The sequence below is a fragment of the Ambystoma mexicanum genome, chromosome 8 (genome assembly GCF_040938575.1).
Source record: "Ambystoma mexicanum isolate Mex_15411 chromosome 8, UKY_AmexF1_1, whole genome shotgun sequence".
Lineage (NCBI taxonomy): Eukaryota > Metazoa > Chordata > Amphibia > Caudata > Ambystomatidae > Ambystoma > Ambystoma mexicanum.
The window spans coordinates 1638506254-1638525120 of record NC_090929.1 but is presented as its reverse complement, the minus strand read 5'-3'; positions in this window follow the sequence as shown (position 1 = coordinate 1638525120).

The following is an 18867-nucleotide window of genomic DNA, read 5'->3' as shown; positions in this document are numbered from 1 at the left end:
AGAGACATCCGCTCCTTTTGTGCTAAACGAAAGGAATGTATGGCTGACGAACTACCTTTTGTAGAGGCACCATCGTCCGCGAGCACAAACAGTTTGCCACATCTACTTTTACCTTTGTCAACGACCGACACAGACAAAGAGATGATCTTGCCTAGTGTTTCCGACCTCACCATTTTGACAGTTGCTCCAACACCACATAAGCATGTAAGCAGAAACAAACAATTGTCACCTGTGAATGAAAGCACAGAAATTTTGCCAGATTTGTCAAATATATCTGTACATGCGAGTTTAGGTAAATTGAGCAGTACACATGGTGATCTCAGTAATAATGACGCTGTTGCGGTCTCAATGGATTCGTCCATTCATTCCATTGTTGACTCATTTCTACAACCCACACCATGGTGCCGTCTCACGATTAATAATTCTGATAATCCAACGGAAAATCTTGCACTCATAGAAATCACTCTAGCGGCTGTAAACACCACTGTAGCTAGTTTATTCAAACTGTTCGAGTGTCTTGATTCAAAAATCACTCAACAGTCCAGTCAGGTACAGCAAATACTTGACTGGATTGTTAAATTACCAGTGGAATCTTGTCCCCCCAAGAATGTTGACAATAGGGGCGCAAATGAAGGCGCACATGGATCATCATCTATAATGAGAGATTCCAGAAGTGGGAATCCAACCACTTTGGTGTTGCCCTCATTTGCGAACATTATTTGTCCTGTTGAACAACCAATAGCTGAAGTCATTAATTTAAATGACTCATGGATTAATCTTGACAGAAGTGTTAAAAACAAAAACTCGATCTAATGGTACCGCAGCCTCTGCTGAGGTTGACCCTCAAAACATGACTCTCACAATTAGTTTGAAACGAAGTGCGCCAAAGACAAAGGTAGTCCCGTGGAAGCGGCTGAGACCGTCTCGGCAAGATCAGTCGAACCCGCAATTCTTGCCCAGAATTCAATTAACTGAACAACCACGCCTATCAGTTCCGTCACAAGTACTTGTCCCGCCAACATCTATTCCATTGATACCCCAGGCATCAGCAGTAATAGTGGCGAGACCTCAAGTGGTGGAGGGAGCACCTGCTTATAAACAAACTTTGATAAACTATGCCCCCCCTTACTGAGATTGTGGATTTGATTGAGAACACAGCAGCTGAGATGCAAATATCAGTACGACCCAGTCAACATTCTGCTGCTGAACCCCAATCAACCAGACATCTGGAAGTGGCGGTGGGGCGTAATAATTTGAATGAAATTGCTGATGAGCATGCCTTACGAGATTGTATGTCCTCAATGAAAGCAGCGGTCGACACGTTTTTAATCCAACGTCCATTACAAGCCCCTATGACCAATCATCTATCTGCGAATGCGGTCGAAGATGCCACCAAAGCATTAAATGTTATCTGTCCGAAAACAAAAGTAGTAATGGAGGACTCTAAACAATCTAATGAGTTCCAACGACCTCTAAGTATATCCAGCTCTAGAGTCGAAACAAATCTATCTGCCCACCCAAATAAGCATGGAAACAAACACAATGCTGTTAGAGCAAGTCGTCAGGCGCACAGGAACACCTTTGCAAATTGTCACTCACTCATTGTTAAATGTACAGATGCGCCTATGACTTAAGCAGACCAAGTATACTAAACATATTTGGTGATGTAAACAATTTACAGGATATAGCAGCGAGTGATGTTGATCAGGTTGAATTTGTCTGTGACCAGAACTTATCCATTGTACGATTATGGATTAAGTCCGGGTTCGTTTTGAATTCAATTTTGAAATCGAAAAATTTAGTTGTTCAAGATGGGATTCCTGGTAGCTCAAGACCCTGAACTTTTAGTTGAAGAAAGAAAGTTATCTCTTGAGCACAAACAGAGTCCGATGCCAGAATCAGAATGCCATCCCGTTTGTTCATGTTCATACTGTGGTCCCATTGCCATACCTCAATATGAGAAAGTGAATGCTGTACAAGCATGGCCATTAACTGAAAATGTTCTAAATGTTTACTCGCTAGCTAGTTGGAATACCAGGGTTCATTCCCATTTGCAATGGGTTTCAAATCAGGCCATTAATCAATACGATATAGTGGCTCTTCAAGAGACCTGGTTACAGGTAATCCCCTTGTGGGATAATCATGATGTTATTTTACTACCAGCCCTGATGGCTTCAAGAGGGAGACCCACGTCAGGCCTGCTAGTGGCGGTAAAAACAAGTAAAGGGCTGCATATCAACAAGTAGTCTTCACCAAACAATGTTACTCAATTGGTTAAAATCACTCATTCTTCCCAATCCTTGGCTCTAATTACCTTACACCGAAATCTGATTGGCATTGCAGATGACACCTTCTATAAAGATCTATCAAGTGTCCTAGAACTTGTTTCCCAAGATCAGACCATTACAGCAATCAGGGTGGTGGGGGACCTGAATCTTGACTGCCTGCCCCCTAAAAAAGCATCACAAGCGCATGCCAGGGAGAGGTGGATCAGATTTGCCACAGATCATAATTTATGCATGGCAAATGGATCCTTAGCGGGAGACATCCCTCCTCACTACACGTGGGAAAGAGGATTGTCTAACTCAATTATTGATCACATATTTTTGTCCGAAACCCTCTTTTATAAGGCCTCCAGATTTGAAATAATAAAGCAGTCAGTCAGTGACCATCATATACTAACACTATTTTGCCAGTGGGATCATGAGCAGTCAACGTCTAATTTACAGTGGGCCCCTCAGACTTTATGGGTTAATAATGCAAAAACTTGTTTCAAATGGTCTGATAAATCACTTGATGCCTTGAATGAAGCTACGCAAAATTTGGGTGAGACGGAATTTGACTCCTATGTAGAGATTTTGACCTCCTTTCAGAATATGCAGCTTGTTAAAGGCTCACATCTCCTCCCACACAAGCACCGATTTGATCCATTTGTACAACAAACTAAAAGTGCCTATAGGAAAGAGCTGAGATTAATCTCTAGATTGTCACCGAGCAAACGTGATCAAGCTCGTAAAATGGCTAAATGTCGATATCGAAATTGGGTTTGTGCAAGGAAGGCTAAACTTTTCCAAATTGATAGCGAAGCCCTCATGCAAGCAATTTACAACAAAAACTCAGCTCAAGTGTGGCCCTTACTTAATAAAACCTCCAATCAAACACAAGCGAGTGTCCAACTGAGTGGAGTTTCGGAAGCCCAATGGTTTGATCATTTCTCACATCTTTATGCTGACGTGAGCTTTGACAATTACAGGTATGAGAATTCAGCCATAAAGGATTGGCAGTTGGATTGTTCCATGGAATTAATAGAAGAACTTATAAACAAATCGTCATCCTCACGTGCTGCAGGGCCAGATGGTTTGAGCAACTTCATGCTTAAGCAAAACCCAGTGAAATGGGCGACCATCCTTAACAAGGTTTTCCAACAAACACTAGGCTCCAAAAAATTCCGACCTCATGGAAATCATCCCTGATTGTTCCAATCTTCAAGAAGGGTGATCGGGGTGCCCCGTCAAGCTATCGACCAATTGCTCTGCTTGATGCCCAGGGAAAAGTCTTCTTTAGATTAGTCTTGAGAGACTTTTCCCCGTGGACACAAGCTTATAATCAACGCAATCCAAATCAAACAGGTTTTGTTGCTGGACTGGGAACTGCAGTCAATCTCCTAACTCTTAATGCTTTAAAATCTCGGGCCCAAGTGATCAAACAACCGATTTACTTCGCTTTTGTCAAATTGTCCAGGCACTTTATGCGACATCATTTATGCCTTGCACTCAGTGACCGCCATAAAGGTCAGGTTATCAATTATAGGCCTTATGTCGGCAGCAATTTCCATGTCAAGGGGGCTGAAGCAGGGATGTACCCTCGCTTCAGCCCTCTTCAATTTCTTCATACACAACGTGGTGCAAGCTTTTCTCCAGGTCTGTTTGAATTCACCGAAAATGAACGGTGTGATAATTAAATATCTATGGTATGCGGATGACTTGGTGTTAGTCTCTAAAACTCTGTCAGGTCTACAATTACTTCTGTATGCCCTAAGTGCCTATCTGGACGACAATGAATTGCTCATCAATCTAAAGAAAACACAGATAGTCATTTATGCTCCTAGACTCACAAATAGGACTTTAATGGATTGGAAGATCAAGGATGTGAGTGTGGAAGTTGTACCAACCTACCTTTACCATGGAATCTTATTTGATGGCATGCTGCAAGTTGAATCACATCTAAAGACGATAGATCACAAACTAACAACAGCCATAGCCTTTGTGCCTCCTTTAAACTTGAGGAGAACCATCTCCGGTTACGGAAGCACCTCAAATCCTTCCTCTTTGCTTCTGCTTTCTCTACCCCTCTCCCCTGCTAATTCTTGACTGAAACTGTACTGAATCTGCAACTGGGCCACTCTCACCGATCGCGGTCCTTGGCCCAGCCACTCTCCACTTGCACTGACAACCCCTGGACTGCGGGACTGTCTCTGTATCCCTACAGCCCCCTTCCCAGCACTTGTTCTGCACTTACCTTGCACTTGCCACCAGCTGGCCATATTATTTATTATTATTCTACTTACCATGTACTGCACTTTCCCCCCTCCCTTCCCCCTTGCACTTTTCCCTTCCCTCTACCCGTGCACTTGCGCGGTCTGAATGACACCTGGCCTAGTAGGATCGTTGTCTGTCTCCCCTTTTTTCCCCTCCCTGCCTCGTCGCGCCTTGAAACACTTGTGTATAGGCGCGTTACAAATGCCATATCATATCGCAGACCCGGTTAGTCCTATACAAATATGGCAAATTTACGATTAAACCAGCCATTATGTATTGGCAACTGAAAGTTTTACTAACGATTCTTTATGGTCTGGAAACCAAAAAATATAATCTTGTTCTCATTCCTAAATAAATTAGAGGTGGATGGAGGGGAGTTCTTCATCTTCCACAATGTGTGCCTGGTCCATGGCTGTGACATGAGTTGGGTCTTAGCTCTTTGGCTGCTGAATACAACTGGCGGTTATGTGCCTTGTTCCACAAATGTTTAAACTACACCAGAACTGAAAATATATTAGCAAACTTGCCAGTCTATATGCTGTCGTCATCGCGTGCCTTTGTTAGATCATGGTCAACTTGCACTCTTCAAATTTTGGCGAAGGCAGATGTAACCATGGATATTCTCATAATGAATCCAGACCGAGCAAAGGACAAAATATTTAGCCTCGACTGGATCGAAACACGAAGCATATGACTTACTTATAAAGATTTTCATGCCATTGCTTTTGAACAGAAAAAAACTCTCTAAGAACTAGAACCATATCTATGTAGAGCACCGTCTCCGCAGTTGAGATCATCAATCTTATGTTTGCGATTCAACTTGTTTCCAAAACGAGACATCTTGGCAAGGAGTTTTATTAATGCAGAAGAGAATTTTTGTAGATTCTGCGTGAATGTCCCCGTTAGAGAAACCCTTAAACACGTAATAGTAGAATGTCCAGCACTAATGGACCTGAGAGTTAAGTCCTTCTGGAGACATATGTCTTACTTTGGTCTGATGATGCCGGAAAACCGATGGCCAACCATTTTGTCATCTAAAGCTCTGAGCATCCGAATTGCAACTCACAGCTTTATTAATGCTTTAAACTTAGGTGTTGCATCTGCTCTTGCGGTACCATAGGGCCGCCTTGTTGTTATCCGACTTTGGGAAGACCTTGTGTGATAAGACATTGTATGCCATGCATTGTGGTTGATTGCGTGACCTCTCTATAATTACAGTGTCATGATAGTCTTCAGTAAGAGCACCTTGAATGTGTACACGTTATTATTGTATATCGAGTGGTTCTCATTTATGATCTTCATTTTATGTTTCACATGTTTATATGCTCAATTTGTTTTATAATAATTGTGTCGAGTCTTATGCTCATTTTACGACAGCCCATTCCAGTTCTTTTTAGATTACCTTGCTTATTTTATTTTTTTCCTTACATTTCGATGTGCTCGGTAATTACTGTGTAAACATTATTAAGTAGAGTTGTAAAAACTTAGAAATGCAATTGATCTGTTTTTGAAAAAGTTGTTTACTCAGCTAAATTCAATTAAAAAAAATGTATTCCCATGCCGGTGACAAGTGACAAAGGCCGTGAGTTGAGGTATGCCAACCTGTTCCTTGCCGCCACTTCTCCCCCTCCCAGCCTCGATATGGAAAAGACCCACGGGGTAAACAGACACTTGGCACGCTAATGGCAGCGTGGGTAAGACATGTCAGCAATTAAAGCATGAGTGCTGACATTTCTTGAAATATGGTTGGAGCTAGCAAAGCACTATCACATCTCCACAAACTCCGGCTCTAAGACGGGAAAAAATGGGCACTGTGGTATCGGATGTAAAGTTTCCTAACTGTTTTATGTTTGTTTATTTATGTGTTTGGTTTGCAAATGGCTTTCACTGCGAAGCAATACATGTGCCAGTTTTGGGGTGGGGGCAGGAGGGGATTTAGCAATACACTGTGCCAACCTCTTAAACTGGCGCCATTGTGGGAACTCGGCAGGAGCTGAAGTCATCTGGCTGGCCTGAGTCCCGGCTCTCCCGTCTCCCTTGTGTCTCGTGGTTCTCCTCTGACCCCCAGTGGATGGGCCCAGCGTTGCAAGGCAGCACCCAGGCTCCACGCCCCGCCTTCCAGCCCAGATCTAAGAGGCAGAGGGAAAATTAAGCCGCCTCTTTCTTTCCCATGCAGTTGAGCAGTACCTTGGCCCCCCGCCAGAGAACCCGGAGGTGACTGGGAAACACTAGGGCCTAATTACAGTGTGCTTTCTGCACGGTGCAACACACACTCCCACTATCTCTCCAACAAGTATTAACCAGACAGACGGTGACACGCCTTCAAAAATGAAACATCAATACCCGTCTCGAGAAAACGCCAGCGTTTGACGTTTTGAGAGGAGAGGAGAAATGAGCCATAATTTATTGCAAGTTGCACTCGGATGGGACGGTTTCAAATACGGCCCGCGGGCAGGCATGGTTCTGGCTGCACAAGCATCCAGCCAGCCATGTTCTTTCTGGAAGAGCTGCCCCATTCCTCCCCGAGGGCCTTCTTTTGATTTCTGGTGCCCGGGAATGTTATTACATCGGAAAACTGCGTTAATTGCACGAATCACAGGATGTTTTATCCAATAATCAGCCTTTAAATGAGACACATTTTATGAGTGGGCGCTGAGGCGGCCAAGAATCGCTCGCTCGGTTCTGGCGGGAAGTTGTCAGAGGCAGTGCACAGCAGCTGTCAGAAAGAACCGTGTTATCTATCTACTTCCTAGCTGCATTATCACGTGGAGGCAACCTGGAAACTAATGACGTGTTCCGTTTAGCTTGTCTTCATGTCTGCCTTACGTGGGAATTCGACCCTTCCTTGGCCCCTGGGCCTCCTTTCTTATAACAGTGGTGCTTTGTTCTTCACCAAAGCGGGTTCCCTCCTCTTTTGATGCTACCTTGTTTTAGGAGCTTTTGGCTCGGTGTAAGCCTAAGGCATGGGCCATTGAGTTGCGTAAGGATTTAGGTGATGAAGACGAGGCATTGTGACGGAGGACAACTCTCGCAACTAGCATGAGATGGCCACATGTCGTGTAATGGCCTAATGCATGGCGCACTCAGGCTGGGCGTGCCCAGCATACAACCACTCGTGGCATGCAGATTGGTTTTCCTTTGAGTGGCATAGACCCATCTGTTATGGGTTTCTGACACTGCTGCCTAACGAAACAAACCTTTTTGTGGCATATCTTTCGACAATGTTGTCTTCAAGCTGTTAGCATATTCCGGATCTGACTACACAGTGAGTCAGAAGACAAGAACTTCTCAATGTTTCCTGACAACAGAAGCAAATTGTTCAACTTATTTGGATCTCAAAAGAAGGGATCATGTATCGGAGGCAAGTAGGAGCATGCACTGGCTCCCAAGAGAAGCCAGAATTGACTTTAGTCTCCTCTGAATAACACATAAGTGCCTGACGGGACCGTCCCCAGTATACCTGTGTGAAGTGCTGGAAACAAAATCAGGTGTCTGCAATCTCAGATCCAATAACACTGATCAACTCAGAGCTCCAGCTCACAGGATGGCCCAGGTGAAGGAATGTGCGTTCTTTGTAGCAGCCACCACCGTTTGGAACGCTATTCCGTCAGACATTCAGGAAGAAAGATCAACTGCCCGGTTCAGGAACAGACTAAAGACCTTTCTGTTTAGATAGTCACCCTGCGAATGACAACTGTATTGTCCCATGACCAACTTGTCTATTGATTGGCTATTTGTATTGTCTCTAGACGTATTGTGGTGTTGGTTCCTCTCTGTATGTCCATTACGTTTTGCGCCCTTAAACCTCTGGGTCAGAGGTGCACGGTACAAATGTAATAAAGTAAAGTAAAGTTCCCATTGGATACGGTGCAAGTGCCTACAGAGGCCACACATTTTACCTGCAGGGATTTAAACACATCAATTTGCTTTTCAAGGGTCGTTCTGCAACATGCAAAGTACACGTTTCTGCCAATGGTCCAGCGATGGTAGGTCAGGATGACCAGAGACTACTAGAAATACATCTCGATCCCTGTTCGGAAGAACAAGCATCATTTACCCACAGGGTCGGATTGGCCCCTCTGCCTTTCGGCCAGTGGCCGGGCTGATATCTTCCCTAGGTAGTGGGGGCTGGTTTCTGGCCATGCCTGGGCCGGTTTGGAAGAAAAAAAAAAGTTTACATTTCTTTTTAAAATTTTGTCCTTTTTTTCTTCTTTTCTTTCAAAATGCGTTTCATCCTCCTTAGGTTAATAAAAGAGTACCAACACAGGTTGGGTGATATTGTATGCATATTTGTTCTATAAAAAAGAGCCTAAGCGTAAGTGCTATACAATAACATCGTTTGGCCTTGGACGTCTGCTTGGATTCACAGTAATTTAGTGTACTTAGGAACAATGCTATTTGATGCCACTTCCTGTTTTGTCAAGGGGTGAAAGGTCATGTTTCATCGCTTCCCGGGATGTCCCTTTGAGGTGGCCTCAAATGACATCACTTCTGGTGATGTAATCAGAGGTCAAGGGTCGTGAGGCGCAGGGTGGGCCACTTTTTTGAGGTGCAGGGTGGGTCACTTTTTTGGGTGACCGGGCCTATTTCTTGTCCCAGTCCGACCCTGTCTACCCAACATCAATATTTCTGCACAGAACTGCTCCATCGACACGCCAATATTTTTCGTAAAATGACGGGTACACTCAAGCAATACATTCGCCTGTGCGTTGACCTGCACGGCCTGAACAGCCACTTCATCGTAGAACCGACTTTCTTCAGAACATCACAGAGCTGCTCCTACTCCTAAAAGTAGAAAGAGTCTACTCTAAGTTTGACCTCAAAAGTGCATGCCACCCCGACTCAAAAGCATATACTGGCTTCATCAAGCCCGAGGGTGTACATCAACGCACCAGGATGCTTGCTCTTCAGCCTTTCAGCAGCGTCAGTTTTTCAAAGGCTAATCATGAATTTTCTATGCAGCATACTAAATGCCACCTTACAGGATGGCATCCCACTCTACCGCTGTGACAAACAATCAGACTGTCCGACCCTAGCCAAAGAACTGCATAAGATCGAAGAGCACGATGGTGCACTGCCACAAGAGAAGTGCACATTTGAATATCAGGAAGCAGAGTTGTTGGTCTTCACCTTCTCTGCAGATGATATCTGTACCATGAAACACTTTAGTAAATACAATTTCTAAAGCACCTTAGCCACAGCACAAGAAACAACTTTGTTCCTTCATGTGCCTTGCTGAGTACTACACCAATGTCACAGAAGAATTTACTCAGACGGATTCTCTCCAACCTCCTCTCAGTGAAGGAGTCACATGGCCAAACTGCAGATGACAGACTCAAAACAGACATTCTGGTTGCTGCAACCATTTAAAACTGACAAACCCTCCATCACAACAATGAATGCTCGTACATTAATGCAACAAAGCAAGGAGTGTGAATTCATTGTTGAGTTTGCCTGCAAAGCACTGTGTCACCGAATGGACATTTGGGACCAAGAAGTACACCAAGACAAGGTGCTTAAGTTGGCTCGTGCAACCGACTAGGGGTGGGCCAAATTAAATCAAAACAAGATCTTCCCCAAAGAAAGAACATAATGGAAGGGCTTCTTTCACAAATGTCCCTTATGCACTCTCTCATTCTCAGGGCGAGTGGTCTGGTTTTTGAGTGCCATCCGTCACTGTTCTAAAGTCCCAGATGAGGAACCTTGCTCCTCCATATTAATATGTACCAAGCTCCTCTTCCGCTCCTTTGTGCCTAGGTGCAGGCTCTCTGGAGTCTTGTACCCCAAGTCTAAGCCAGTCCTTGATGTTCTCTTATAGATGATATTGGGGTCAGAAAGGAGAGAGGCAGGAGGACCAATCCCTGCCAGCCTTCCTTCAGGACTCTGTTCTCCCCACCTCCTCTCTAACTTGTCACTAGGTTCCCTAACAACTGCTGGAACCTCCTACCACCTGTTAACCTGCCTAGGGCCTGACCTGACCCTCCAGAACCTCCTACCATTAGGTGACTAACCTGCTTCTGGATCTTCACCTTTCTTTTCAGTACCTTAATGAAGTCCCAATCTTTTTTCTTTATTGCTTTCTTTTTCCTCTTTCATTCCTTGACAACCCCTGACCAATCTTCTCCACTCTGCTCATGTGAAAATATCTTCAATCTCCTCACTCTTGCTTACCAACTCCTCCTCCATTTCCTTAGTCACTGTCTAGTGGCAGAGGCAGCTTTTGGTGCCATGAGGGGTGGATAATAGGGCACCAATGGGAGGTTGGGGGTTGGGGGTGCACTGGGCACCAGGGGGGCAGTGGCTCCCCCTGTCCCCTCCCTTGCTCTGCCATTGTTACTGTCGCCACCTTCAGCTCCACTCCGGGTCTTACTTCCCCCCCTCCAGCCTTCAAAGGTTTTATCCTTCCTTCAACTCCACTGCAGGTTTTAGTTCCTGCTTCCCCTCTGCTCTTGTCTCCTCCTGCCACTCCACTCCTGGTTTTACTTCCTCCCTCTTTCCCTCCTTCGTCTACCTTTAACTCTCACCAGTGTCTTGTCTTCTGCTGAGATCACCTCCTCCTCTCTCCTGTTGCTACTTCTCCATCCCCCCTTCCACACACTCTTATCTCTAGCCTTCTTCAAAGTCTCGGCAGCCCCTCTCCTCTCCAGCAGTCTTTTGTCTCCAGACTTCTCCAAACAGGCGTCACCTGCTCCTGTCAACCACCACAATGGACTGGGCTGCCTGGCTTATACAGTAACATGCCCCCTCCCCCTGATTGGAATTAGGGCTGATGATCTGCAGCTGTGAGCCTAAAGGGTGTAAGTGTTGACGACTGGCTACGCTCTCTCACTTCCTGATGGTCAGAATGAGGCTGAGAGGGCTGGGCTGACTCTATAAGAACTCTGGCGGGCATTTTGAAACTCTTGTGTGCATCAACTCGTTCAACAAGCTAATTGCGTTGAGAATATCCCGCTATGCTGCTGTTGTGAAGGCAAGTGTGTTAGGGGACAATTAGGGTTGTTTAGTTTTCCTTTAGGTTATTCCTGCCTTTGCAGAGGTTTCCTATGGTCTCCGGGTCCTTGAAGGGAATGTATTTTTTCCCTGATTCATTCTGGGTTTTCCAGTTGGGAGAGAAGGGAATTGTGGGGGATGTAGTGCATCTAAAGGTGGTTTAATTGTACAATTTCGGTGCTCGGGCCATGAGACAGGTTTCCTGATGTCTTCCCTGGCTTAACCGTCCAGACTGGGTATTTAGCCAGGTTTACCCTCTCCCTGGTTCCTAATTCTGCTTCCCGGATCAAGTCCAGGTTTTGTTTCTGTTCCTGTGGGGCATTATGGGAAATGTATTCTTTAACTGGCGTGGCTCGTGGTCAACAGACGAAGTTCCAGGCAGGGAACTTCATCACAACTGTTCGACTTTGAAAAAATGATTCACTTACAGAACACGAAAGGTTAGCACGTACCTAGACCACCAAAAATGTGCATGACTATATCTGAGGCAGAACATTTGGACTCCAGACCGATCATAAGCCTCTGGTGCATATTCTTACTCCTGGCAGCACAACAAAAATGTCCCCTCGCTTACCTTACCTGGCAGCCTAGTTATAGGAATTCTCCTTCCAGATAGAATACATGCCAGGATGGCAGCCCAATCAAGCAGATTGTCTATCAAGTCTGCCACTTCCCTCTGTGCAATATGGAATTAAACAGAAATGACAGTGTGGCAGCGACTGTCCAGAAAGCAACACAGGACACCACAAGGCACTCTGATGTTTATTTCCACACAGGAATGGAAGAACAGCACACATGAAGATGCTACTCTCTCAAAAAACAGACGCAGGAATACTTCTCTGGTGAGGATGGTTCATCACTACAAGATTGAACACAGACAAAATGAAGATACGATCCCCATGCATTTCCACAGTCTGCGCTCCCCAAAATGTTACTAACCTTTATACACTTTCAAGTTCATTTGTCTCAATGCAACGAATGGAAGATTTCATAACCACAACAGGGAGGATTTGAGTCTTTCTCAATTGACTCAACATCTGGCAGCGTAGAGCCAGACAAACGTAGACACTCAAGGTCAATTTTGAGTCTACATGAGATAATCCACACAGATGTGCACCTCAAATACAAAGACGTCTTAAAGTTTTTGTAACAACATTCATGTACAAAAACTTTATCAATGTACTCTAATGCATTTTTGGTAATGTAAGCATAATTCTAAATAATTTGCTAGTGAAGCAGATTACAAACATGAGTAAATACATTGGGCCTCATCACAATTCTGGCGGTAACCTTTAAAAGTGGCAGTTAAGGAATTAGCGCTGCCACTACCGCTCTGCTGGATCATGAGCCGGCGCAAATACCGCCGACTGTAAATCCAGCCTGCACTATTACAGCCAGCGCAATTACAGCTGGCCACATGAGGCACAAACAAAGCTGCATCACAAGTCGATGTACGGCGGTATTCGTGCCGAAAACTGGTGCTAATACTGCCAAAAATGTGTCGGAGTGCCGCAGGAGTGTTTTGTGTGTTTTTCTATCCTGTTGGAGGAGGTCTGTTGAGAGGAGGAGTTAACGACATAATGACTTGACGCCCCAGCGGAGCGTGGCAGAGTGCTGCAGGAGTATTTTCTGTGTCTTTCTATCCCGCTGGAGGAGGTCTGTCTTTGCTGCCTATTGTGAGGAGGAGGAGTGAACAACATAAAGATTTGGCCCCCGAGCAGAGTGTGGTGGAGGTCTGCAGGAGTATTTTCTGCGGTTCCGCGTGGGAAACCTTTCACCTCCCCACACATTTCTACCATTCCCATGTAGAAGCCCGTGTGAGCTAACGACTCTCACAAGTGGCATACTCAAGGAGGACAAGTCTTGACAAGTACCATTTTCCTGTTCAAAAACATTGTGTGTCCCTCATGTAGGTCGGAAAGTGCTGCAGTGTTGCTAACTGGACAGTACTGCTAGAACTACACGGCCAGCATTGATAAGTGTAATTCTGGCACATACTGTACGGAGTCAAGTCTGAAAAATAAAATGTGTTACCTGGGCAGCGGCTCTTTGCAGGATGACCTACAGACACCCGTGTTTGCGGAACCTTCTGCTTCAGGGAGTATGGATCATCATTATATAAAAACTCCACCTATTACTGGAGGTCATGTAGTTAGTGCCCAAGCACATGGAAATGGGCCAAATGCAGTTGCAGCTAAGGTAGTGAATTTAGATGGCAGTGGGATGATTTCAGTATATTTGGTCGAACATTTTTAACCTTTTCACATTTGACCGAATAGTTTTTGCTTGTATATTTGTCGAAAATGCAAGGGGAGACACCCCGTAAGCCCCTCTTATCCCCTTACCCCACCCCATATATATTTAATTAAATTTGACTGAATTTCGGCCAAGAAAACGATCCAAAAAATAAGATCAAATGTTTTTCCAACAAGTAGGCTTTTACCAGTGGAGGTTTAGGTCTGGCTGTTATCTCTTCTAAGGCATTGCACGATTTTAGGAATTTACTGTAACAGCAACATCAATGAAAAGGAACATAAATTATGTTTTCTCCAAAATAAAATGCTGGAGTATGAGCGATGTAGGCCAATTTGAGGGGATTGAGTGTGGTGACTTGTCTCGGACAAGTGAGGTGGGGCTCGGTGAGTCATGCCATTACTTTAGCTCATCAGGTAGAGAACTCTTTCCTCCCTTGTCACCAATACCTTCTTACTCAAGCCTTGTCTATTAGTCCTATTCTAGTTCCTATAAGACAGCCCCAATTGGAAATAAGCTCTTGTCAACTTCACTCAGAACACGGGTATCTTCAGAAGTCAACAATCAGAGAGATATTGAAATGAATTAAGTTACTCTGTCAGCTTTGAATTTTGCCCTAAACTCATCGGTCAATGTGTTCGAATCACTTAAGGGAGAAGTCCAGGTCCACTCAGGGATCCTGATGGAGATTACTAAAGAGGTTGGATCCTGTTATTCATCCCTGGCTGGTTTAAAAACTGTGTTCAATTGTGCGGTTATAGATGTATTATAAGAGCTTAAGGATGAAGTAAAAAGTCAAGCAGTGTGTCTAAATGACCGCCACAGACAATCCCTGGAATCCAGCCAAGAAATTGGAAAACTAAAGTGTGGCATCAGCACCATGATTGATAATATCCAGAAGAGTGCTACTGGGATGGATGTAGGCCCTGATCAGCGAACAGTGGAAAGTCTTAATTCATCGTTTGATGGCACACCACTGTCAGAATCAGTCCTGAAAGGATGTAGGCGCCTAGCCCAAGTGGCTGATATTGTAGAGTTGGTTGGAGAAGGGGAAGAGCTGAAAGAGGTGTTAGAACAAACAGAGAATGTAGAGGCTCTGAGGGAGAAGTTTCAAATCAAGGAAGAAGAAATCCAAAACCGGTTGGAGCGGAACCTAAATCGAAGAACCAAAAAGCACAGAAAATGAAGATTCAGTGGAATCAAATTTCCTTTGCGCACTATCCATGCCTGATATGGGACTACAGAGAAGTGGTGAACCACAGGCTCTGAAAGTGAATGATGTACAACAGCAAACTGGGTCTTTTTCTTCCTCTGCAGAACAGACTATTTCTAGTCTGTCTTTGAGTCAAAACAGTCTATGCATAAGATCTAATATGAATGAGAAAGTTGCTCATCCACCCCCAAATCCAATGCAGGGGTGCAAACTCCTAAGGCTCAAGCCCCGGAGAAACTGGAGCCTATTTTCTACCGGAGTAAAAAGCAAAAGACTGGGGTAGCCCTCAGTATCCAAATACCCTCAAGGTTTAACAATGAGATGCAAACTGATAATGTGCATGAATTAACAAAATGGGAGCCAATCTTCCAATGGAGAAGAATCATGGGCCGGGTTACGTCCTAAAAAATTCAAACAGTGACCGAAATTCAAGAAATAAGAGATGATCTCTCTGAAAGGGGCCCCATTCCATCAAGCCAGTCGGAAAGGGCACTATCAGATGTAGGATCTTTCAGTTTAGCCTGTCCTGTAGTTTTGGGAACTATGGTTGGTCCTGATGCAGATTCTGTGTGTATCCACAAGTTGGGCTCGGACCTGGAGGATTGACAGATCCATCCCTTTGCTATCCCAAGAGTATGTCTGAAGAGCACTGTGAAAGGACAAGAACAGAATGCCCCAAATCGCAGTGCTATTTTGGCCAACTTCAAAAGAATTCTGGAGCTATATCTTTTTTCTACCGAGGATATTGAATATATTCGGTTCCCACAGCATGACTGTGTATCTATAGTTGAAATGGGTATGAAAAGTAAACCAGGGTCTAAAGCGGTCCCTGCAGTTAGTGTTGGGCTGAGTTGTTTGGGCTATGAGATCTTCCCTGTAATTCTTATTAGAGCTGACCAGGGTGACCCCATGAGGAAGATCAGGGGTGGGGAAAGTAGCGTAATATTGCAGGATGGGGTCCCCCGACTGGCAAATCCATTAAACACCAGTATGTCTAATATTGGGTTTTGTGAACTTAAATCATTGAATGAGACAAAGACGCAGGTGTGGTCATTACTACCCAACATCTTGACCCACATTTTTGAGAAGCTGGGGTCTACTGAAGAGAACCTCTAGGAATTAGGGAACTGTGGCTATTGAGCTGGAACACGACAGGCTCCAACTCATTTCGGAATACCTCAATGAAAAAGGTCATATTTGGTGGATATGATTTAGTTCTCTTTCAGGAAACGTGGCTGATGGGCCACGTTTACCTGGGAGGTTTTTGCACTTTACATCAATCTGTAACCCATCAAAAGAATGGCTGTCCTGCTGAAGGTCTTATGGCAATTCGTAACTCACTAATTACAGGAATTGAATTGATTCCCTGCGACATGAAGGGCCCTTTGGCAGCTAAATTATCCATGAGAGTTAATATGATCCAAGAATTGCTGGTGGCAATAAATATTTATTGAAACCCTCCATGTTCGACTCTTCTGTCTTTTTGGAGTCTTTGTCAGACTTGTTACTGAGGATTAAGATCCTATATCCATCAGCTGGTCTGATTGTAGTGGGGATTTAAATTCTCAATGCATTTCTACATCTTCCCCTACATGTAAAATATCACAAAAAAGGCCAACAGCTAAGGGGAAGAAAAGGTCATCTTTCATGTCTGATTGGAATCTGATGTTGGCCAATGGGAAAGTGCAGGGGGGAAATTCCTCCTGCACTAACTTGGTAGAGAGGGTCGGCTGGCTCAACAATAGATTACTTCTTTCTTTCCCTAGAATTGCTTTCTAGGTGTAACAGTTTCCAGGTCTTAGAGGGTGGCAGTAGCAATCATAAACCATTGTTGGGGAAGTTTGCCTGTGAGCCACTTAAAGTAGTAAAGGGGCCCTGTTCTGTATTGTTGGTTAATAACTGAAAGAACAGAATTGTTAAATATAGAGGGGGCACTGATCATTTGAATGGAAGTCTGCAATGATCAGTAGAAAGTATGTCTGACATACAGTTCATAAAAGCTTGTGATCCGCTGAATTTTATGGAATGTTTGTGGGATTTGGATCCGCCACTATTTCCAGCTAGTCGAAGGCAGCCAAACCACAATAATCTTTTGATGAGGAAACCTGGCAGAGGAAAAGAGAACGGAGAAAAGCTGTCAGGATATTAAAACAGGAGTCAATTAATAAAGCGGACTATGGGCCTCATTACAAGGAATGCGGTAAGGGGTTAACGGCGCCGGTAAAGGTGCCAGAGCCATCAACTCCTTACCGCCCCATTATGAGGTCTGGGACTTTGCCACCTTTAGGTATTGTAGATTGCGGTGATCTGTGATTACCGTGATGGTGTATCTTGCTCCTAAGAGATAATGCCGGCAAGCTTTAAAAGCCGCCTTGATGGCTAAAAGGTCCTTGTCCGTCACAGCGTAATTTAATTCCGGTGCTGTGAATTTTCAGGGTCCTTTTGAGAGCGGACCGAACCCATTGCCAGGCTGGAAGCATCGGTTTCCACCACGTACGGGAGATCTGGGCGAGGGTGTTTCAGGATTGCTGCTGAGGTGAATTTCTGTTTCAAGTCCTGGAAGGCCTTTTCCGCCTCTTCCGACCATTGAAAGCGTTTATTCTTTTGCAGTAAGGATGTGATGGGATGTACTAGTTGAGAAAAGCCCGGAATGAATCGACGATAAAAGTTTGCAAACCCAAGCATACTCCTGACTCCTTTGATTGAAGTTGGAGAAGGCCAGTTGAGGATGGCATCTACCTTACGTGAATCCATACGAACACCTGGAGGGGTTAGGACAAATCCAAGAAACTTGACCTCGGTAACATGGAAGAAGCATTTTTCTAATTTAGCATATAGCATGTGTTGCCGGAGTTTTTCAAGGACAGCACAGACATGTTTCACATGATCTTGGTCAGCAGAGGTGTACATCAGAATGTCGTCGATGTATACTACGACACATACATCAATCAATTCTCGCAGGACATCGTTCATGAAATATTGAAATGCCGAAGGTCGATAAATAAGGTCGATCTGGAAGTCATATGGTCTATGGGGCGGAAGTGTATTGGCTTGATCCTTCTGGAAAACATTCTGATAGTCTTGGTATTCCTGGGGTAGCGGATTTGTTAGACTCATGATTGTTGCCACCTCTTTGGTCAAGGGTTCTTCTGCTTGATAGCATGTACAAGCACATTCAACTGAGAAGGTCAGTCTCTTAGCATGCCAGTCGATGCAAGGATTATGTGTCTCTAGCCATGGCATTCCCAACATTATTTGGAATTGTGGAGCCTTGATTAAGTCGAACACAATGGCTTCCCGATGCCCATCTTGGCACAACAGTGCCATCTCTGTCGTATAGTGTGTTACAGGACCTGAAGAAATCTCTGTTCCGTCGGCAGTGGTGACTTAATCAGTTGTTGCCTTCTCGCAAAGAGGAAGATTCATCCTTGAAGCCAATTCCTGATTCATGTAGTTACCAATGGCTCCGCTGTCGATGTAAGCTCTGACCGCGTGCATACGAGATGGTTGCTGGTGACTGATGAGAATCATTGGCAAGGCTAGGTGCGAGGTCTGGGAGTCTTCTTTTCGCTCTACAAACGGACCTCTACGCTTGTCGGGCATGGAAGTTTTCTGGCTCTGGTTCTGCCCCGACCTTGTCGGCAAACCCTACTTCCTTCCTGGGTGATTTCACCAGACACTCTCGGAGTAAGTGGCCGGCTGTTCCGCAATACAAGCACAACTGTTGTTGCCTTATTTTGTCTCTTTCAGCCTTGGATAGTGGCCCCTGCACTCCTCCAATCTGCATGGGTTCAGACGTGTCGGTGGTTTTGGAAGCATTTTCCCTTGGACGCACAAGCACCCAAGTTTCCATTCTAGCCCGGTCCGCTTTAT